This window comes from Phascolarctos cinereus, unplaced genomic scaffold (assembly GCF_003287225.1).
Source record: "Phascolarctos cinereus isolate Bilbo 61053 unplaced genomic scaffold, phaCin_HiC Scaffold_726;HRSCAF=1367, whole genome shotgun sequence".
Lineage (NCBI taxonomy): Eukaryota > Metazoa > Chordata > Mammalia > Diprotodontia > Phascolarctidae > Phascolarctos > Phascolarctos cinereus.
Window position 1 is genome coordinate 105,164,432 of NW_027556098.1, and position 24,062 is coordinate 105,188,493.

Consider the following 24,062-nt stretch of genomic DNA (forward strand, 5'->3'; position numbering starts at 1 on the left):
AATTCTTGGCATGAGGGACAGCTGTGAAAATTCAGAGTTTAAAGATGGAGTGCCTCATGTGAGGAACAACAAAGAAATCAGTGTCATTTGATTGTACCCTATGTGGTGGAGAGTAAGGTGTAAAATAATTGGAAAGGTAAGAAGGAGTCAGGTTATGAAGAGTTTTAAAAGCCAAATGGAGGATTTTTTTTTTCTGGAGGTAATAAGGAGCCAGTAAAATTTACTGAATAGGGTGGGGAGGATGAAAAAGGAGGGAAATAGATCTAGTTTTCTATCAAAGAGAATTCAATTATGAGGCATGTTTTCAATGTGATAGCTTGAGAGAAGCTACAGGAGCACCTTCCCTCTAGGCTAGGTCTTGTCCTTGCCCCAACCCACAAACATTTATTAAATGCCTACTATGTTCCAGGCACTGTGTTAAGAGCTGGGAATACAAAAAGAGGCAAAAGATAGTCCCTTTCCTCAAGAAGCTGACAACCTAATGGGGGTGACATCATGCAAACAAATATATATGAAGCAAATTATATACAGAATAAATAGAAAGTAATTAACTGAGGGAAGACACTAGAATTAAGAGGGGTTGAGAAAAGCTTCCTGTAGAAGGTGGGATTTTAGTTGGAATTTAAAGCATCATGCCAGCATAATTCTAATATTCCACTTATAACGTTTTGAAAGAATGGAAGGAATGTTCAATGATTTCCAATGCTCACTTGGTTCCTAAAACAATACTGAGCTGAATTTTTCAAAAGATATAATTTCTAAGTTTGCCTAGAGCAAAGTTGTTTTAAACACACAAATGACTGCTAAATTCCAGTTTATGACATCTTTGTTAGCTACAACTTTCTTCAACGTGTAATTAATTATTTTAAATAACAACTTCCAGCTTTAAAAAGTTATACATTCACATACAGACATAACCAATACATTTAAAGTACATTCAATAATAGGAAATTAAGAGAAAATAGTTGAAAAATCACATATCATATAGAAAACATATTTTGCAATCTCTGTCTCTCCCTCTCTGTGTATGTACATGTGTGTGTGTATATGTACATGTATATGTGTATGCATGTACATATATATGTGTGTATGCATGTATATGGATATATATATACACACACATAAACACACAGCGGGGAGGGAGAGAGAGAAAGAGAGATGTATACACATGTACGCTACTTGAAACTAGGTAGTACATTGGACAGAGTGCTGGACCTGGAGCCAATAAGCTCCAAGGTCTAATCTGGCTTTTCACACTAACTAGCTGTGTGACTCTGAATTTGACCTCTCAACTGTCATGTGTGTATATACATAAACACATACATATAGATGTATATGCATATATGTATATACACATCTTATGCAAATGCTAGCTATTCTTATGTATGTACACACAGTTATATTTATGGACTATGTATATATACATATCTAAATACATTTATATTTCTCATTTAAAAGCAGTCATTTAACATTTTGAGAATTATACAAACTTTTGCATGAAAGATTTGGAGTCAAGAATGACCAGGTTTCAAATAATTAATGAATTAATCATGTATTCATGAATGAATAAAAAAGTATTTATTATATGCTGTAGGATCCTGAGCAAGTCACATAACCTGTTTAAGTTGTAGAAAAAAACATCAATCTACAATGCTGGGAAGTTCCTCTGCAGGCACTCCCTAAATCAGTGAAATCATCACAGGTCCAATTTTTGTCTATTGTCCAAAACACTGCAAGGAGCACTGGGAAGAAAAGAAAAACAAGCTAGCCTCTTCTGTCAGGAAAGTCACACCTCAACGGCAGACAATATATATATGAGAGTCCAGTGATAAGGCTAACCAAGAGGCCTAGTGGTCCTTAAAGTGGCAAGGTAGATGGTGTCTCTTTAGTATCACTTCCCTTGATAAACACCATACTCCTATCTAATTTTGAACCCTTCAACAATGCTAAGAACTTCAGTGGCAAAACTTTTTTTTTTTATGAGTCTTCCAAGACCATTTTCTAATAACCTAAGATGTTTGTTCTGATTACTGGCCACTAATAACTAAAATAGTGTTCAAGATTTCACATGAACATTGATATTTCACAAATTTCCTGTTTCATATGGGGCAACCAGGATGTTCAGATAACCTCTGCTCAAGGCATTAGATTAACCTAAATAAAATGACAATTTGGTGTAGGTGAGTGGGTGTGTCTCTATGAGGCGAAATAAAAACTAAAAGCAGTAAATGATTTTATTGTTTTGCCTCGTGTTTTTTCCAATAGCCTGCACAGAGATCAGTAATGAAGTACAGGCTTTATACTACAATTCATAGCTGGGTGAAAAGTTGAGACTATTTTATATACATATATTCATTCATAAATATGTATATACATACATATGAGTATATATGTATGCATATATGTGTCTATGCATATATTTCTATATACGCATATTTCTATTTCAAGCCAAAAGACAATTTCACCTGGAGGTGTGTGAGTGTGTGTGTGTGTGTGTGTGTATGTGTGTGTGTGTGTGTCTGTGTCTGTGTGTGCTCACGCATATGTGTGAAAGCAGGTTTGTTGGCCTGAATTAGACAGAACAATTTCTGTTTTACCTTTCACTTCTCCATTTGGTGTGGTGATACAGACAAAATACACAGGGTTGTATGCGTGGAGAGTTACTAATCATGCCATCATAAGCCCATTTTGATGAAGATCCAAGTTTCTCAAGGCTCTTTACTACAAACTTAGATTAAAAAACAAAGTTGTTTTATGATATTTGCAAGCATTTCCACACTGGCAAAAATGACTGGTATTAAAAGGGCAACATCTGAGGAATGAAATCCAGAATGAGTTACACAGGTTGAAATCTCCTGCCAAAACAGAGGAGATCATTATGTTGGGCAATGCAAAAGGCACAGATAATAAATTCTACCTGTGGTTTGTTGCCCCACCCACACCCTTCCAGCAGGACAAATTCCTTAATTTTCAAAGAATGCACACAAAAAATAGCCTTTTATCTACATATGCAGCACTGATGTGGGTAGCAACTCTCCTCTGCATTCTCCCTGTTAGTGAAGGAAGTCCAAAGTCTGGTGTGAGGTAAATCTAGTGAGAAACTGGAGCAGAAATCATTTATTTTATAAACCACAAAAGAAAAAGAAATGCTTATATCTAATATAGATTCTGAATGTCCCTTATTTAAATTCAAAAACAAAACTAATTTTAAATTCTTGTCTGAAACAAATTTTGAGAATTTTCAGTCCTCAAATTTCCCCTAACCCTACCTCACTCAAAATATGACTTTCAGGGGAGTTCATTAACTAATGAAAACAGGAGTTTTGGATGAAAATTGAGTACTTTACTCAATGTCACTATGGTGACACTACAATAATTCAACCCCCATTCTAATTCTGATCTACAAACATGTTTGCAACTGGAGTTCTATCCTGAAGAGCAGTACTCTGCACGTTATCTCGCATGACACTAAGTGTTCTATAAATGCAAAACAATAACAATGACTAGAGCATTAACACAAAGAGCAGACCTTTTGTGTAAGCTATTACTTATTGTGGTATGGGGTTGGGGTTGGGAGGGGAGGGACTAGGATCAAGAAGAAAGTGACAGCCTCGGCACTGGGCAGTCAAATCACAATGTTAACGACAGCTGTTCATGACAGTTTCCAGGCTTCTCAACCGCAAAAGGGAGCATTTGCCTTCTTTGCATTTGAGGGGCTGCTTGTAATCATCCAACTACTTTCCCTCTACTGTCATTCTAACCACCCTTCCCTTCTAGGTCCTTCATCAGTAGACACCAAACCAAGGCTTTTGGATGACATTTCAATATTTTGAGAACCTGCAATTTTATCAGTGGAGGTACACAGATGGAAATGTCAAGCCCTGCGTAACTAAGGAGATGGCTTTCAAGGATTGTTGTGGATATACTTGTGTGCCTGAAGCCGGAAGGGCGAGACTCCCCGAATTCATCTCGTCTGGTTCTTGGATGATAGTCATATATCACCGGACCTTAACTGGACCTATGTTTAAAGTCTTTCTAGCTGGTTAGGATCTTCCAGAGTTTGTTCTCAACTGGCTTAACTTTTGGGAATCCAGTCTCTGGCATACCAAAATGAGGCAACGAGACTTCCAAACCTGATATTTCTAGGGATCTATCATCTCTTAGCCGTGGGTACTCCTTCCACCAGTGACCAATGTAACTTCTTCACGCCTTTTCATTTTATCCACACCATTCTGTAAAATCCTCCATAGGGGAAGGATGTTGCCAACATTCTTGGGGGGGGGAGGGTTCCTGCAGACCTCTTCTTGCGTATAATTGACAATACAACACGTGAGTTGGGTATTCCCAACTTTCACTATATGACCACCTCCTTGTCTGATGAAATTTCTCTTTGATGATGTGCTGTATGCCATTTTATTAATTTAAGTCATCATTCATAATTAGGAAGCCTGTGGCCACTGGGTGTCTTTATTGCTTTTTAGGAGGCCATTACATTTATTCCAAAGAGACTGTAGCAGTCTAAGATTCACATGCAAGCCCATAGGAAAGTAATTTTCTTTCTTTTCTTCCTTCTTCCTTCCCTCTCTCTTTCTTCCCATTCTTGCTCATCAGAAAATTCCTGTTACTTTTTTTTTTGAAAATGAGAGATTACAGTGATAAAAGTAGATGTTCATCTCTCACCTAAATGGACTGATATTTTGAGTTTTACCACCCTAGTTACAGTCAGCTGAGAATGGAAGAATTATTGGCAATGGTGTTGGAAAAAAATAAAAGATGACAGTTATGTGGAGAAATAAATGATACCTCAAATTAACCAGAGGTGAGGGAATGTTGCTTAAGGAATAAAATAACTGGTTGGAGTCCTGAACGAATTCAAAAGAGTTCATGCTTAGGTAAGAAAAACTCTAAGTTGACTCTAAGAGACACAGAGATATGCTGGAATAAGCACTAACTCTCTCTTTTCTAAACTCTCATAGCACTTTATTTGTATGTATTTCTTATCCATTTTAAAATTTCTGAATTCCAGTTATTTGCATACATGTCTTATATCCTCTAGCAGACTAAACAGATGTAATCCTAAAAGGCAGGGAGCCTGCATTATTTGTCTTTGTAGCTCCTTGGTCAACAGTACGTGTTTAACAAATTTTATTTTCACCAACTAGAACTCTGATAGACAGAATAAGTCAAGAAAAAATGAGTTTGTTTAAAACAAACCTGATTGGTGTAGTATAGTTACTAGTGGGGACTATGTGTGTATATGTTTGTAAAATTCAGTTATTAAGGGGCATAAATAAGTTTTATCAACGAATGTACCAGAGAATATTTCTTCAATTCCTGCTTCTTTTTGGAAAGTGTGGTGCCATACTCAATGAGCACCATGAATCCATAAAATCTAAGGAAAATTAAGAAAGTACAATAAAAAGAAGTATTTATATAAAAAGACACCATTAAAGTATAGATTTGTCCTTTGTAGTAAAAAAAAGCTGATGCATTTGGGGCTAAAGTAAAGGACTTCCCTTCACAGACAATGCTACAGAGGTGCCACTGTATTCCTGGAGAACCATGTGGCCACATACTGAACCATCAAGTTTTACCAGCGCTGAATCATAGGCTACTTTGGATGCTTTGAAGTACAATAAGATATACATATAAAAAAGACACGATTAAGTACAGAAACTAAGTGTATAAGGGATATTGTTATGTATCTGATATTTATGGAGATAAATATGTCTACAAATTGAGGAAGCTAGGGAGGGGAGACCATGGAGCCCTGGACCTGGAGTCAGAAAGAACTGAACTCAAATCCCACCACAGACACTTAACTTCTGCCACAATCTCCTCACCTACAAAACAGGGAGGACAATAAATAACATCTATCTCCCAAGAGACAAAATGAGATATCTACAAAGTGCTTTGTGAACCTTAAATAATATATATATATATATATACACATATATATATATATACACATATATATACATCTATATATATATACACATATATATAGATGTATATATATATAATATAGATGTATATATATATATATATTATAGATATATATTATGAAAATCAACTTTTGCTACAAAAAAAAGATGAAAGTAACCATCATTTCAAACAATGATTCACTGAACATTCCAATTGCAGATGTCAATGAATCAATCCCTAGCCTAAATATGTGGCTTAGCTCTCCTGAGTCAGTCTGATTTTGAACATTGGCCTTCATTTACTCTTCTCTTCCTAGGATCTTCAACTACTTTCAGCACTGGGCCTTTCCCTCTACCTTCAAATATGGATAAGTCTCCCCCACGTAGAAAAATCTTTCACTTTATGCTACTGTAATTTCTCTTTTTCCTATTTATGTATTTCCTTTTCTTCCGCAGCAAACCTCTCACTGTTGTCATTTACTTATCATCTACTTATGTCTTATCTTATAATCTGGCTTCCATCCCCACTATAATGGACAGTGACGGGGCTCGACTGACTGGAACAGGAGGTTTGTCTTGGGAAGAGGTGGTCTTAAATGAGTTAAAAGAATCCTACATCTTGGTTTATTGAATCTACGTCTTAGTTCATCTCCCCCATTCCATTGCCCACATAACGAATTTTAAAATGTACATACAGTGTTTTGCAAACCTTAAAGTGCTATACAAATGCAAGCTATTATTAGGAGTAGGGACTGGACCTATAATTTCATCAGGATAAGCAATTCCCAAGTGAATAAACAGCCACAACTAATTCAGGTCAACATCTTTCTGCAATTTATTGTCTTACAGAGCTGTCTAGTGCAGTGACAGCAAACTAAAATAAACAGGGGCCACTATACCTTATATATGAAACCTTCCCACAGCATATTGACTTAGAAAACCACATTCTCTATTTTCCATTGTATTTTTATTTATTTTGTTAGTCTGATTCAGGGCATGCTCCTGTGCCTGCAGGCCACATGTTTGACACCTCTAGGCCAGATAACTAAGAGATGAAGTGACCTGGGATCACATAACCAGTAATGTTTCAGAAGTGAGACTTGAACCCAGATCTTCACTTCAGGGTCAGCACTCTGTCTGCTGTACTACATTGCCTTAAAAATGACAGAATTTTTAGTCTCCTGCTCTTCTTTCCATCAGATACCTCATCTGGACTTGCCCATGGTTTCTCTCTACGTAATTCTTCAAGACCTATCTTCTTCAATCCAATTTTAAACGTTGTCCTTCTAGCCCAAAACTATCTAGGCTCCCAACTCCTTGAAGAATAAAAAAACCCAAGTGCCTTACTATAACCCTGAGTGCCCTCCACTCCCTGCCTCCTACAACTGACCTCTGCAGCCTAGGGTCACCCTGTTACGCTACACTCCAATAAAAATATTTATTGTCTCCCTAAAAAGTCTGTGTCCGCTGTCTACTCCACAACTTCAATAATGCCATCCCCCATATGCCCTCACTTCTAAAACCAACATAAAGCCCACCTCCTCCATGCAACTTTACATACCAGCCCACAGGATGCTGAGCATATATGACTGTGGATTTCATTTTTAAAAAATCTTTTAAAATGTATATCCTTTCTCTTCAATTGGACTATAAGATTTCGGAGTACAGTACCATGCATTTGGATAATAACAGTTAACACTGATACAGTACTTACTTTGTGCCAGGTACTGTGTTACTGTCGTTGTGTTGTTTCAGTTGTATCCTACTCTTCATGGCCCCATCTGGGGTTTTCTTGGCCAAAGATACTGGAGTGCTTTGCCATTTCCTTTTCTAGCTCATTTTACAAATGAAGAAACTGAGGGTTAAGTGACTTGCCCCAGGGTTACACAGCTAGTTAAGTGTCAAGTGTGTGAAGCCAAATTTGAACTCAGGTCCTACTGACTCCAAGGTTGGAGCTCTATCCACTGTGCCACCTAGCTGCCTGCTAATTTTGAGACAATGAAACACATCTCCTAGAATTCATTCCATCTTATCTACTCTTTAGCCCTCACAAATCTCATTTACAAACACCTCCTAGCCTCTCTAGTACTGCTAACACTACATTCATTTCCAAAGTGGCTTTGTGACATAAAAAAATAAACTAAGATTTCCTATTTACCATTTCCAGATTCATTTTAAACATCTATAAGTTCATTACATCTTTTTTTTTTCTTAAATTTGCGCCTTGACCCAAGGAAAGTAAGAACAAAAAAAGAAAGGATTCGGAAACATCTCTTCTTAAATGGAGTTGGTATCCTTCTAGCTAGTATAGCCTTTTTAGGGAACAGCATCTCTTTATAGATAGAGTAGGAATTTAAGAGAATTGGTTATTACTCAGATTGAATTAAAAAAGAGAAATAAATTTCAATCTACATTCCCTTCTTTCAAAGAAAGAACAGTCCCCCAAAAGCTCCCAGTTTGATCTTTGGCCAATAAGACAATACTGGAACAGCAATGAATATGGCGTGTGCATTGAAATGATACAGCAGAACACGGGCTACTGGATTGTCTAATTATAAGAGAGACCAAAAACACCTTATCCATGTCAAACTCTCTCTCTCATTATTTTGAGGTGGTTAGAATTATCAAGATTTCACTGGAGATGAGAGGAGAATAAAAAAGTTTTGCCAGCTCTTCCATGTGCACAAGAATTTTCTAATGCAGACACCAGCAATGAGATGGCAAGGTTGGAAGGGGAAAGGGGTAGAGGATCTGTAGTATTTCATCTGCTCCAAGACCAATGCTGGTTTTGGCACCATTCTCACTCTAGTGAGTTGCAAAAAAACAAGCAGGTGCTAGCAATCTGAGAGACCACATGCCAGCTACAGCTGCTTCAAACTGATTCAATTACATCTGCCTGAATAGTCCCAGGACATCAAACTAGTTGAAGAGATCCATAGGTTGAAAAGAGGCTCAGTCCCATCTTGATACTTACTGCCCAGTTATAACTGCCTTCAAGTGCCTAAGGCTTCATATAAGTGATCACTTCAAACCCAAGGACTTCAAGGGGGAAAAGAAATAACAGGAATATGTGATTTTATTAGGGATTATGCCATACAAAGGGGGTGGGAGGGAGGGAGAGAGAATGAGCACCTCTAAGCTAAGTGCTTAAAGTTCCATGGGAACTGGGGCCTTAAAAAATACTTTGAAACAGCCTGACTTTGTCATCTCATTTCCCAAAACACTGGGTGCAGCACATTTACCGAACATGCTCTTGGGATCAGGACTTCGCTCCAAACCTTGTTTGTACAAAAAGGGGCCAAGCAGCTGGGAAATTCTGGAGTGTAGTGTGTCCTCATTAGTTCCCATCTGCCATCAGAACTCAGCTCATGGCAAGTTTGGCTAAGTCCTGGTGTTCTCAGGTCCAAATGTGGGTCAGTTTTAATTACACTATACAGAATTCAGTGTTCAGTTTTTAAATCCTTATTATACAGCACAGAGGAATGGGCAGCTCTCCAACTAATCAATTTTTTAAAAGTACATATATAAAATTTTAAACCAGGCTAGACAGACAATGGGCGGGGGGGGGGGGAAGACCTTGATGAGTGAGTACAGGGGTTATAGTTAAGAGAACTGTTAGCAAAATTGGGTCACCAATAAGTGCTGCTTTAAAATTTCAAAGTGTAGAGCAAGTCTTTTCTTTTTCCATTTGTAATTTGGGGAAACTCAGGGGCAAGAAGTACCCAATTCATCCTGCTCTTTACATCAGCATGAATAACAATAATACCAAATCCAGCACAAGACATCTACATAGATACTGACTTCCATGTAGTTAAACAAAGACTTACACAGCCCTTCACCATTATCCTTCCCAATATCCATCCTTCATAATAAAAAGTGAAAGAAACAGTAGCTTCATGGTAGAACACAAAGCAAAGATGAGAGAGAAATACAACACATGGGCTGAGCAGAGCAGACATTGGGACATGATTTGGCTCTCAAGCCATCTTTACAAATATGGCCAGAATCTACTCTTAATGTCTGTGTTCAGTATTCATACATACTATTTAAAAACCTCATTAGATGCGGCACAGCTTAAATATTAATTCTTCAAAGACAACAATCTGTGCAAATTCTGGAGTACAGAAGTTTGTCACCAATGACTAGGTATAAAATGGCCTGGTCAACCTTTCTTGTTAAGAGGAAGGCCTTTTGGCACATATCCACCAATGGCAGAAGGAAATATGCCCAAAACACTTTTGGTTTTTGATTCTGATTTTGTAAAACAACATATTTAATAGTAAAATGGTATTAATATACACCTGTGGCCCACCCACACTCCAAAATGGGACTTTCATTATTCATTCATGTTTTGCCACAGTCAAGACTCTTCTTTTGACACCAAGAAAACCAAGTATTTCAGCAGAGGAGTGGTACCCAAGGTTGTTCTTGTGCTCCCAAGGACAATAACTTACTCCACATATCCTTAAGATCCCCAGACCTCTTATTCCTCCCACTTTGCTGAATGGGATTCAGGAAAATATAACTGCAGCACAAACCTAGCTTGGCAGAAGAAAAGGAGTTATTATAATTATGTTTTTTATACTCTAGAGATAACCAAGAGTCTACCACCCATTCAAATCCAAACATTCTACTTTTCTACTAGGAATCAGCCTAAGGGGGCATACGGACATTTTAGCACAATGTTTTCCTCCTCAATATTAAAACAAGAAAGAAAAGACTTACTTAGCTACTTACTTCAAACTAGACTCAATGAACTACAGAGATTGTGTAGCTTGTGGTAGAAACAGATTCAACTGACAATAATGATTCTTTTTCATGTCAATAAAAGTTGAGACACCTTACTTGGCTGGTAAACAATTTTTATTGGGCCATCGACTTGCAGCGGAGATCTGCCTGCTTGCCTCTTACCACAAAAGCAACAGTCACAAGGTAGCACTATAAAGTCAATCTATCCTGGCTATACTACCAAGCCTCCATACCTTCATAGTAAGGTCTCTAAAGCGCACAGCATTCTTAAATAAATTTCTTAAATAACCAATAAAATCAAGCATGCAAAATTTTACATAGTCTTACTAATTAGCTAGCCCACTTACTGAACTGAGACCCACTGTCCCGCCACTCTCCCAAAAAGTTCGTGATATCCCAAATGACAGAATATTTCACGAATAACCCTCTTCATGTGTGGTACCAACGTCCCTACAATTCCCTATATCATCCTTTACATGTATGCCCCTAATGTTTTAGTAGGTGGCCAGTGGTTTGAGGCAGATTATAACCTAAGAATTTTGATTAAGCTCAAACTTCAGCAGCTTATTCAGGATCCTTATATCCTACTAGCATTTAAGCACTTCAAATGAACTACTCAAAGAGTCTTTATGGACTCATCTGAAATATCTGCAGTCACATCAGAATAACAAGCTGTGTAAATCTTAACCCACCCCTTGTCTGCTAATGAAGAAATTTATGTATGACTTCAACAACCAAATTCGAAATTTCTTAACTCACTGGACTTGGACGAATCCACATTATGGAATACATTTTAGTGAACACATCTGAGGGTCACCACACTGGGGCAGGCACACGCTATCTGGTTGGAGTTCATTTATTTCCTGATGATAAACAAATTATTTCCTAGTCACTATGAGATCAGTCCTGTGATCTTTATAAGACTTTTCTTGTGAAGATGCCTCAAACTGGTCCTGCTCAGCAGAGAAATCCTTTGGAAGTCTATGGCCCCAGGGCCACAGAGATGGTGCAGTTAAGTCCTGGGACCCTCTAATCAGGAGGTTCCTATTGCCATTTCTGAGATGTCACTCTAAAACTCTGCCAGCGGCTAATGCCCAGTGTCTTGGTTTTTTTCTGACATAAGAGCTGACAAAGGCATGGAGTTTAATTTCTCATACCATAGCTCATAAGAAAAATGTTACACTCTTTGGTTGCCTACCAACTGGGATGAGATGGGGTGAAGGTATCAAGATACCCTAAGTCTAGAGCTACCTGAGAGTGCCACTTATTGGACGGCCTAAAAGGTTAGGGTACTTACTACATTTTAGAGTAAAGGATATAATGGTCAGTGCCATTAGTGTGAATGTCAAATGTTGTATATTTGTCCATGCGAAACCCCAATGGCCCTGCTTAAACAGGTATTAACCACCCATTACTAGGGTAAAATACCTGAAAGAAATGAGATGAAGCTTTGTCCTTGCAAGACTTTGCTTCTGTTTTATGATCAACTAAAAATCAGCCAATGAAAAGGCACCAAAATAGTCAACATTGGTACTGTAAACACAAAATTCATTACTTCTATGCACTGACTGTGCACTATCTGACAGATTTATAACATGCCCATATCTGTCCAAGGGAGAAGTCCAGCAACGTCTCATTTCTCATTAGGAAGAATATTCAGGATGGTAATACAGAGATAAAATGTTGCAGTAAGTTAAGCAATAACCTATTAGATGAGGAAGAGGAAGAATAGGAAAAGAGGAGGAAGAAAAGGAGGAAGAAGAGTAAGTGGCAAAGGAGTAGGAGGAGGAAGAAGAGCAAGAAAAGATGATGAGGAGCAATACCAGTAAATATGGTGGTAGCAGTAATAATGATAATAATAGATAGCATTTATATAGCACTTCAAGGTTTGCAGAGCACTTTACAAACATTTTATGTTCACAACAAATTCAGGAGGTAGCTGCTATTATTATCCCCATTTTTACAGATGAGGCAGCTGAGAAAGACAGAGGTTTACAACTTGACCAAGGTCACACAGCTAAGACACAAAGGATCTAAGCTTATTTCTATTCTGTAAACAATTTCCTGAATAGCTTTAGTGAGACTCACTTAATACCAGCACGAAGACTAACATCAATAACTCACATTTACATTGTACTTTAAGATTTTAAAAAGCCCCCAGTGGTACATATATGATTACCACAATTATGCAAATGAGGAAACAGACTCATATAAGCTACATAGCTACATAGACCTGTGTGGGGTCATATGGGGTCAGAGTCAAGATTCCCATTCAAGAACAAGGTCTAGTGTTCTTTTTGTCTTTTGAAAGAGTAATCATATAACCACTTTTTAAAAAATTATAATAGGTCATGAAAATTAAAACAAATTTGAAGGTGGGCTCAAATTCTGCATATAACATATATGCAAATGCTTGACAAAAATAATGGGATGGCATTGATTGTTATTTTTTAGTTTCTTGGTTTAATATCTATCTCTAATCAGTAACAAGAGTACAAAAAAAGTTATCCAAAATGTATTACATGTAATAACAGTCTCCAAGACTATATAAATATCCATTTTCTATATTAATGGATTAATCAGAGTGATCTATGAATAACAATCAAATGGGCCAATAAAAGGGGGGAAAAAAGTAGCTCCAGCTAAAGTTTTACATCACTAAGCAAAACAGTAAAGAGAACAATGATTCTTTAGACACTTACTCTAAGCTACCATATCTTGAAAAAAATACATAATTTCCCCAAATCTTTTTTTTTTCAAACTCAAGTCATGTAATTCTCCCACACACACACACACACACAAATAAGTCACAGATCAAATACAGCAAATGGATAATTAATACATCTTTTTTAACAATACAAATAATATTCAGAAAGAAATATCAGGAAATAAATATATGATATGCTAATAGACAATATTAATTGATGGAACACTAAATGACTAAAAGGAATGGGAACCAAAGATTCCAAAGCTTCCTTTAACAAAATAATGTTTTCATGATCATGAGGTCTACTTAGCTTAACTCTAGATTTTAGTCTCTAACTCTCCTAGCATTATTATTCTATTCTCACTTATTTGTGTTTTTTTTTCTCTCTAACACTCCTTCCAGCACCCTTTCTTCCCCCTCCTAACACATGCACAAAACAAGGAACCATCTTATAATATACACTTATATTTTCTGAATATGCCCCATGTGTCCACTAATAGCCAAATGCTTTCAAATCTGTTCAGCTAACTGGATCAATAACTACATCCAGCCTCACATGACGGGGTTGCCAGCATGGTGAAACTGAGCCAAACACAAAATGCCTCTACCAGGACAAAATTATCATCAACCCAGTTATCTGCAGATAGCTACTCTCCCCAGGTACTGGTCAAAGAAGTTAGTAATGTATACTATATATGGCCAGCAATTACAAAGAAAATATTTAAAACTCAGAATAATAACATGGAGGAAAAATAGTCCCTCTTCTGGTAAACATTACAAGCTAAGTGAAGGCATATCTGTTGAGGCTAAAAGCAGTGAGTTTTTAGCAAGCAAATATAGCAGATGAAGGATTAAATCAGGTAAGAATCTTTCATGCTCAGTGTATAGTACCCATGTAATTGAACACAAGCAAACTGCTAACAAACTGCTTTGTGCTCTAACTCATAAGCCACAGCTGCCAGCAACAATTGGGCAGGTGCAACCAAGCTTTTCAGGATTCTTGCCTGTTGCCCAGGAACCGAAGAGCATTTGAGATTTTTAAACAGGTGCAAAAACAGAGGGCTTTTTTCCTTTTCTTTTCTTTTTTCTCCATGACTTGTCCTCTTATATATGAGACAGTGAAGAAGCATCTGCAACCACTCCTCAGATGAAGTCTGCTATTTAGTCACCTCAAGATTAGTAGAAAATAAAGTTCAAAATTAAATGAAGATTTCAAATCTTCACTGTCGTAATAGTCTGATCCAAGAACAGTAGTGTTCCATCAGGTCTTCTCCTTTCTCTCTTGTTGAATCATACTTTGTAATTAAATATCATAGCCCATCAAGTCTTAGAAATTACTCTGCAAAGGCGACACAATGAATATCTATACATTTACTTACCACCTTTTGAATCTACCCTTTTCTTTTTTACAAACCTATGAGAGGAAGTGGTAATATACTAGCACTTAATGAAATGGATTTAATGCAGATTTACATTGCTTATGGATATTCCACATATACACCTGTGTAGACATGCAAAGTAAAAACTATAAAATTCATAAAGTATATAATAAAATCAAACATAATTTTTAGAGATGACACCCATATTTAAATTGAGACATGTTCTGTGCGATATAAAGGTAAGAAGGGTAGTTTAGTTCCTTCCCCACATTTTTACTGATGCCCCTCTCACATGAAATCAAGGAGAAAACGGTAGAAAGAATGTAATGCCACAAGAGTGGCATCTTCCACCAAATCTTTTCTTGAAGGACATTACAAGTGACCTTTAGGTGATCCACATATGTGTCCCCACACATACACACACACACACACCACACCCCAAGGTGAATAATAACAGCAATATATCAGAAAGTATATTCATCATAGGTGATATGAAAATACTAAAAGTCACCAAGGCTTCCTACACCCTGGACTGTTTGAAGAGCCTGTGCACTCAATGGAAGAAGAGACAAGCCCATAGAAGGGATTTTTTTTTTTGGTGTATCTCCAAGACTGCTGCTGTACTAATACCAACATGAATACCGCTATCTAAAACGGAGTCACTAGGATTTATTTCACCTACTCTGTTTTCAGTCTAGATGGAAGGCTGGTAAGGAATAAAGGTTTTCTTGTAAGGCAGCCAACAAAAAATAAAAGTAAACTTAGAATTTTCATTAACTTTAAATTACAAGAACAAATAGAAATAAGGATTGATATGAGCAAAAGGGAGTTTTAAAGCCTCACCAGATATAATATGTAATACCTCAACCCAAACATACTTTGGGACAATTGCCAAAGAGGCAGGTATAAATGCATGTGACTGAACAGGACCAAAATGAAAGAAAGTGCATAGAGCTTGCAATTGGATTGAACAGGTATTTACAACTAAGCAAAGAAATAATACTTCATAAAGATGAAATTCTGATCTAAGCTACTGTGACTCTGGAAAAAAAATAATTCCTAGTCCTATTCATTGAAAAATAAAAATCAATTACCATCACTCTTCTACACACCCCTCCCCAGGGAGGGAGAGCTGATGACAACAAGTAGTAAGGTTGGTTGTTCTGACTGCAATAGTTCTTTAAAACTGTGTAAAACACCACAAATTAATCCTTTTAAAAGAAATGGATTAATTTAATCACACAGAGAATCCACTAAGGAGATTAACAATGAGAACAGAAGCATGTTCTCTCCACTACTTCCTCACAATGATACATATAGGGGAGGTTTCTAGACACTCATGCCCCAATACTATACGCACTTAAAAGCCTACACCAACATTCCAGAATCCAGTTATACAATTTCTACTGACTTGATGAAATTGCTTGAGCCACTTACATGGCACCATGGCAGAAACATCATAGGTGAAAAAATCTGTTTAAATATACTAGAGAAGTTCATACCTGACAGATGAAAAAAAGTTATATGCATCTGATATATTATATTGTTCCATATCTACTAAAGCTCTAAAATATTATTCAGAATAACATGTTGTCACATTCTATGACAGGGTTCTTATCCATTTTTCTGTCATAGAATCCTTTGGCAGTGTGGTGAATCCTATGGACTCCAGCTCAGAATATTTTTTAAAATGCATAAACTAAAATACATAAAATGATAAAGGAATCCAGAAACCAATTATATTGAAAACACAATGATTAAAAACAAATTTAAAAACCCTGGGTTAAGACTATCTTCTCTAGGAGAAAAAATTCTGGGGAAACATGAAAAATATATCATTACATATGCTATTCCTGTACCACACATACAAATATATCTAAATCACTTTGGGCTTATTTGTGGCTTTTTTTTTCATTTTCTTTATATAATCTAATTGAGAAAGAGCAATATATCAACCCATTCATGATCTATTTTACCAAAAATGTTATTCTAAGTGTTTAGGTGTTGCTGTTTTTAAACTTATTAACTCTGTCCTAAAAATACTGGTGGCACAATGGATAAAGTGCTAGGTCTGAAGTCGAGAAGAATCATCTTCCTGAGTTCAAATCTGGCCTTATATACTTATTAGCTGTGTGAACCTGGGCAAGTCACTTGATCCTGTTTGCCTCAGTTTCCTCATCTGTAAAATAAGGTGGAGAAGAAAATGGCAGACCAGTCCAGTATCTTTGCCAAGAAAACCCCAAATGTGGTCATGATGAGTCAGAGGTGACTGAAAAATGACTATATAAAAATACTGGCTTTACAAAAGTTGAGGGTGGGAGAGGCAGAGAACAGAAAGTATCAGAAAGAATACAACTCCACTGAATCCTGAAGGATTCTACTACATACTGAATGAGTTCTCTTCACAAAGGCAGGCTATACCCAACATGGACATAGAGATTATAAATAAGCCTGTCCAAGGCAGATGGGGGTGAGGTGATTTGCTCTGGCTCACAGAGCCAAAGTCCAAGGCAGAATTTGAATACAGCTTATCCTTACTATAACTTTCTATCTTCTACACCAATGGTTTTAAACTCAAATAGAAGCTGAAGCCAAAAATGTTATATAAGGATCTCTGCGGCCTACATATTGGCTTAATTTTAAAATGTAATGTTATCTGTTTAATTGTATTTTTATTTATTTTGTTAAACACGTCCCAATCACATTTTAATCTGGTTCACCTCACATGGTGAGCCAGTGTTGTGGGCTGCATACAGGCATTAACGTTCTGTACTACACCCATACTGCCTCTATTGCACCTGCTAAAAGGGCTAAAACATTTTCTGCTGAATGTGTTAAGATACAGTATTTTTCAGTAACAGTCCAGTTTCTCTTTGTACCTATCTCCATGATGTGGGACCTGTTTCCTCTAAAGTCAGCATTCCTACAGATAGTACCTAGATTCAGGTTAACAAAATAAACATAACCTGAATGATACCAAATTTAAAGAGGAGTCTAGTCTTTTTGGATCAAGTATCCACAAAGAAGGGATTTTTCTATGACTGGACAATTCATTTTAATGTCTTACTGGAATGGGTGGGAGGAACCATTTTTACCTGGTGAGATCAGTGCTGCCATTATTGCATAAGAACACCAGAGGAAGTTTTTTTGTTTGTTTCTAAATCAAGCTAAGCACCATCTTTATGGAGTATTGTGTTCAGTTCTGGGCACAACAGTTTAGGAAGGGCATTGATAAGCTGTAAAACCTCTAGGGAGGGAAAATGGAAAGATGAAGATCCTTGAGTCTACAACACATGAGGGAGGAAGGGTTGAAGAAAGGATGTCGTGTCTGGAGAAGACTTGAGGGGAACACTAACTGCTATGTTCAAATCTGTGAAGAGCTGGAATGTGGAAGAGAGAATAGTCTTGTTCAGCAGCAACAGGTGGAAGTGGCAAGGAAGTAAATTCAGTATTGATGTTAAGCAAAACATGCTAACCTTCCATCTGCTCCTACACTGAATGGGCTGCCTGCCTCAAGGGGTGGCAGTTTTCTCCGAATTGGAGATCTTCAAGTAGGGGGTGAATGAGCTGACTACTTGTCAGGTGTGTTTGAATGGGATTCCTTTTTGGATCAGATTGGACCAAGAGTCAATAAGGTCCATTTCAACTCTGAAACATGAAATGGGAAGGATAGCTCGTCAAAGGCAATAGGCAATTATACGGGTAGAATTCACACTCAACTGTTGAGTTCTTATTTTCCTCCTATGTAAAATGCTGATAATATCTATAGCACTTACCTCAAAGGGTGGTTATAAGAATTAAATGAGATAATGTATGCAAAACACTTGGCAAACCTTAAAGAGTTATAGATAGTCTATGATGGCCATCAGCATCTTACCTAGTTGATTTCGTGCCCCAGTCAAAAATTTAAAACTGTACCCTTCTTACACCAAGGGTACAAAGTTTAGGGTGGTAGATCCACATTTTACTTATATTTTTCTGTGCCCCTTGGTTTCGCAAGGCTCAGTTATAAGCCTAACCTCATATGCCTTCTACTTCTTACATATGGCTCCACTGGCCACCCTTAGAACACCTTTGAAACTGACTACAGTCATATAATCATATTAATAGCTACATCAAGCAACACTTGTGTGACATTTTATATCCAAAGATTAGAAAGCACCAGCAACAAGCACCACACCCATGGCTGTAATGAAAACATTTCAGAAGAAAGAGTCAGCAGGCTTGAACACTCTTTGTATAGCAATACCACCCAGCTTCTCTGGATTAAAAAAAAAATGAAGGACAATAATCAAATGTCAAATTTAACTGAAACAACTGAGAAATGAAAGAGAGAGGAAAATGATTATGATTGCTCAGCTGAAATCTTGTCATGGTGTGATGACTTCTTTAATAATTTCCTGTGGACAGTATCACTTTTTACGTACTCCTCTACAGATAGCCTTCAAAGCAGTCCAGCTTGCCAAAGGATTCGTAACCTGGGAATCTGTGGATTGATTTCAGGGAGTCCGTGAACTTGAATGGGTAAAAATAAAACTACATCTTTCTACCTACCAAGCTTTGTATGTTTATGTATTTTATTTGTACATTTAAAAACATAATTCTGAAATGGGGTCTTCAAGCTTTGCCAGATTGCCAATGGGAATGTCGGCACACTTTTAAGTTTATAAGGAATTGGGACATGAATGTTTATAAAAGACCCCTACATGCACCACTGTGAGGAAGTAGTAGAGAGATCATGCTTCCGTTCTCTGACAAAGGGGTTCATGACACAGAAAAAGGTTAAGAAGGCCGAAAGTAACAAGTAAGGTAGGTTTTGTACACATGACACAAAAAAGTACAATGTTCATTTTTTTAATGAGATATTGGAGGAACAAATTGAAGTAGTCTGATACTAGTAGGTTATATTTGTGTTCACACAAATGGCAACAGGAAAAAAATTAGTCTTCTATTACTCCTACAAACGCAAGGTTGTTATATATGCCCCCCCAAATACATATGGATGGTTGTGCACGTCTCCATGGGGTAGAGCCTCCATAGTTCCATTTAATATAGCTCCTAGAAAAATATAATGACATTTGCTTTAAGATTGCTGTGGCATGGTATAATGGATGGGCAGCTGGACTTGCAGTCAGGTGATATGAGCTGAAGTCCCTAATTCTAACCTACTTTAACCCTCTTTACTAACTGTGTGACTATGGGCAAATGGGCAATGAAGCTCCCTCATATATAAAAAATGAGGAGGATGGCTCAAGATTCTTAAGATCTGGCCCGCTTGCATTTGTGATACAAATGCTCAGATTCTTTAAGAGTCTAGCCAAGGGCTCAGATTTTTATAATCTAGCCAATAGCTCATAAATGTTCTGATTCCTTTAAAGAGTCTGGCCAATATGGCAGATCTTTAATACACCTTGTCTTTGGCTGAAAGAAAGCTGGGGTCGAATTTATTTGGGCAGGACCCACGTGTCTTGATTTTGGGGTCCCAGCACCCCCAACATCTAAGTCTCAACATTTTTGGTTCCCTGACCAGGAAAAACTGCCTAATCCCAAGCTCTTCTCCAGCCAAGACTAGAAGGTAGTAAGCCGCTCTCACTCTCCCCTCCTCTGCCCCCAACCTCTCTCCCTAAACCCTTTCTTGTCCTACAGTTGGTAGATTTCCAAGCAACTGGGAAGGCTTGGCTTTGAAGTGCTTTTCAGGCCTGACCTCTCAGGTCCCATTAGGTCAGACGGCTACAAATCTGTCTCAAACTCAGCCTGACACTCTCAGGCTCTTGGTCCAGTGGTTCTGTTGGAGGCCATGAACATGGGAATACCTTTGGACTCCCTATTTGGAAGCATAGGCCTGATCCTCCCAATTCTCTCAGTGCTAGGGAATTGGGAAAACTGCAGGTACTTTTTGGTTCCCTGAAGCTTACGTACTCCCTTCCCTCTACACCCCTAGATCCTCCTTCATGGAGGTTACAGGGAAAAGTCAGAACAGCTAAAATATCTTAGCAGATTCTGGAGTTTTTGCGATCCATCATTAAGGAGTTTTGAAACACCTCCTTACAACCCTGGTCACTTCCTTCTCTCACTCCCTTCCCTCGAGTCAAGAGGCTATTTGTTAATCCCTCTCATAGGAGGAGAGAGTTTCACCCTCCTCCCACCTCTGAATTTGCCCTCCCCCACCTGGGGAAAGGAAGGAGGGGGGAGGGGCAGCAGCTACAGCATAGATCCCACTGGCAATGACCTTGGGCTCTGGGACAATCTTTGCCTGGAAGCATCACCTGGGATCAGCATATCCTGCTCAGCCTCTGAGCTTGGATAAGCCCACTCTTTTAAAGTTGTAGTTTTAATCGTTAATCATGAGATGTTGATTCCCTGTGTAAAGCAGTTTGGAATGCATTTAACAAAACTGAAGTCACCTGATTGATAATGGGTTTGTTTCAAGTTTCAAATTGGTAAACTTTTTTTTTATCAATTATGTCAAGCAACTTCTCATAATTTGGTTACAGCTAAAACAATTGTTGATTATTGTTTTAATGTGTAAACTTGCCAAAAAACTTGTTTGGGTTACAGCTTGCTGAGAATTTGCAAGTGTACAGAAATAATCTCTAATGAGTGGCTTTTTACACCATGACAAATTTAAGTTTGAGATGTAAATCCTGGAAAAGTTTTTCCTAAGCTGTGATTAGTGAAACTTGCTGTTTGAGATAAAAGCTTATGGGACCATAAATTATTTTGAGTTGTTTAATGGATCATAATAATTGATCAATAATCAATAATCTACCATCTCTGAGAGAAATGCCATAAGCTACTCAGAGAGAATATGACACTGGTGGTAAGTCAGCATCAGGAAAAGCTGAGAGGGCAATTTTAGCCTCAGTTTAGGATGGGATCCTCTTGTCTCAGTTTCCCCATTATGTTCCTTTAAAAAGGAATGTTATCCACCTGGCTATTCCTGAGTCTGGCTATAAGGTGGATTTGATACGTCATGGTTGGAAAACTGAATTAGCTGAATTCAAGCAGAGCTAAGGATGTTTTATCCTGAAATATCTGGACCCTAAATCTAGTCCCTGCTTTATCCTTTTATAGCAAATTTCTATAATCAGAGCAAGTGGTCAGTAAAAGATCAGTGCAAATGTGTGAGATCTTGCTGTTTTGACCTGAATGTGTAGGCATTCAATACAATTCATTCAATTCAAACAACTGAAATTAAATCAGAAATACCTTCTGTTTGGTTTGGGGAGGAGAATTCAGTGTTAACTGAAGTGAAAGTCAGTCTCTGTCAAATTCATTTGGGTAACTACTGAACCCAGGGTAGAAAATTCCACCTGCAAAAGTGTTACGTAAACTTTTGAAAAAGTAACAAGGTCCTGCAGGTCAAATGTAAATGATTTTAATGGCACTCTTACACTTTTACTTCTCCCTATATCTGGAACCTGCAGTCTTTTCTATCAGATTGGTGTCTTCCAGACTACAGGCCATTCGCAAACAGTGGGTACCAGAAAATGTTCCCCCACTGTCCCCTTGATGCAGCCTGTTCTTGGTTCCAGTCAACGTTCTCTTTGGGACCCCTGCGAGGCATAGATAGCTCTACACCCCTTACCTGCAGGAAGCAGTTTCGAAAGCCAAGACCTTTGACCCTTACCACAAAAGAATTTGGGTCCCATTTGTTTGAGGGGGAGAATTAGGGGTTTTGATCTGAACCCATAAAAGGAAAAGAACATGTCTTTGGGATTTGTACCCCAAAAAGAAAAAACCCTGGACTCTCCCACATGGCCAAATCTCAGGCATTTGCCTGAGGCTGTAATCCATTCAACTGGCCTTTCATTGTGGCTACACCCAATCTCCCAATTCTGTTCTGTTACCTCCTGAGGCCACTTCCCACCCTTAATCCTATCTAGACTCCATTATCCCTTGGCCAAGTGGTCCAGGTCCCTGGCATTCTGTTCACCCCAGCTTACTGGCCACTCCCACCCAGATCCTCCTTAAACCCCTCCTTCAGCAACCACAGACTACTTGGCCACTCCTGGATCCCTCCCACAGTCTTTCTGTATATAAGATTCATCTTGTCTCAATTAAGGTGCTCAGAGTCTTAAGATCTGGCCTGCTTGCCTTGGCAATACAAATGCTCAGATTCTTTAAGGGTCTAGCCAAGGGCTGAGATTTTTATAATCTAGCCAATAATAAACCTTGTCTTTGGCTGAAAAAAAAAATGAAGAGGATGATATCTGAACAACCTATTTTTTTTTTAAATTTTTTTTTAGGCAATTGGGGTTAAGTGACTTTCCCAGAGTCACACAGCTAGTAAGTATGAAGTGTTTGGTCTGCGGCTGGATTTGAACTCAGGTCCTCCTGACTTCAGGGCCTGTATGAACAACCTGTTTTGAAGTGCTGTTCACTCCAACAACAACTAGATTCAATAGTCATTTATTAAATATCGACTACATACAAGGCACTGTGCCCTCAGGGAGCTTACACTCTCCTAGAACAGAACAGACACAGCAAAGTAATATGAGATAATCTGAAGATGGACATAGCATGAACACCTGGGAGAATTAAGGCTTCCTAAAGGAAGTGGCACCTGAACTGAGTCTTGAGAAAATTGTTGTGAGAAAAACATTGTAAACATTAGAGTCTAACACTAGAATCTATGATGCGGATTGTAGGCAATTACCATCTAAGGAAAATAATGCAGTTCAAATATGTCTTGTTCTAAGGTTGAATACCAGTTCTTCCATTTTTATAAGAAAGTTTCCTCTGAGCATTTTACTGCTGAGGAAGCAACTTTGGGAAGAAAATAATTAATCGCAATTCTGAAGGTCCATTTAAAGGTGGCCCGACCTAATAGCACTGCTTGTGTAGCGTGAAGAATGGTGAATGGGACACCAGCCACTTTGGTATAGAAAGTATTAGGATATCATAGGAGAATCAACCACTGTGGTGAGCTGTGCATTACTTATTCTGTAATAAGAGGACTGAATGAGAAAAGAGTGAGTGAGAGGTACTGAGATGGACCACTATGTTTGCCTTGAATCTCTTTTCCCTATATCAGCACACAGTTTTCTGTATAGGGGCATGCTCTCATACAATTCCCTGATCCTCCCACCAGGATGCTTTGATATGGTCCTTCATGGCCCCCCACTGCAGAGAAAGTAATGTCCAAAGCTTTGGGGTCAGGTTCATGAGCCAGCATTCTGCTCTGCACTTACTGTTTAGAAAACTGAGCATCACTGTCATGTTGTTATGCTTCTAAAATATTGCAGTGGTTCTTGGTCACCCATGGAGCCAAGATCTTATAGATCAAATTGTACAAGGAAC

General features: G+C 38.0%; 1 long non-coding RNA gene across 1 annotated transcript in view; it reads right to left on the reverse strand.

The window, feature by feature from the left end:
• LOC144454516 (uncharacterized) overlaps window positions 1-24,062 on the reverse strand; it is a 917,779-nt gene that overhangs the window by 615,222 nt on the left and 278,495 nt on the right. The gene's annotated exons all lie outside the window — the stretch shown is intronic.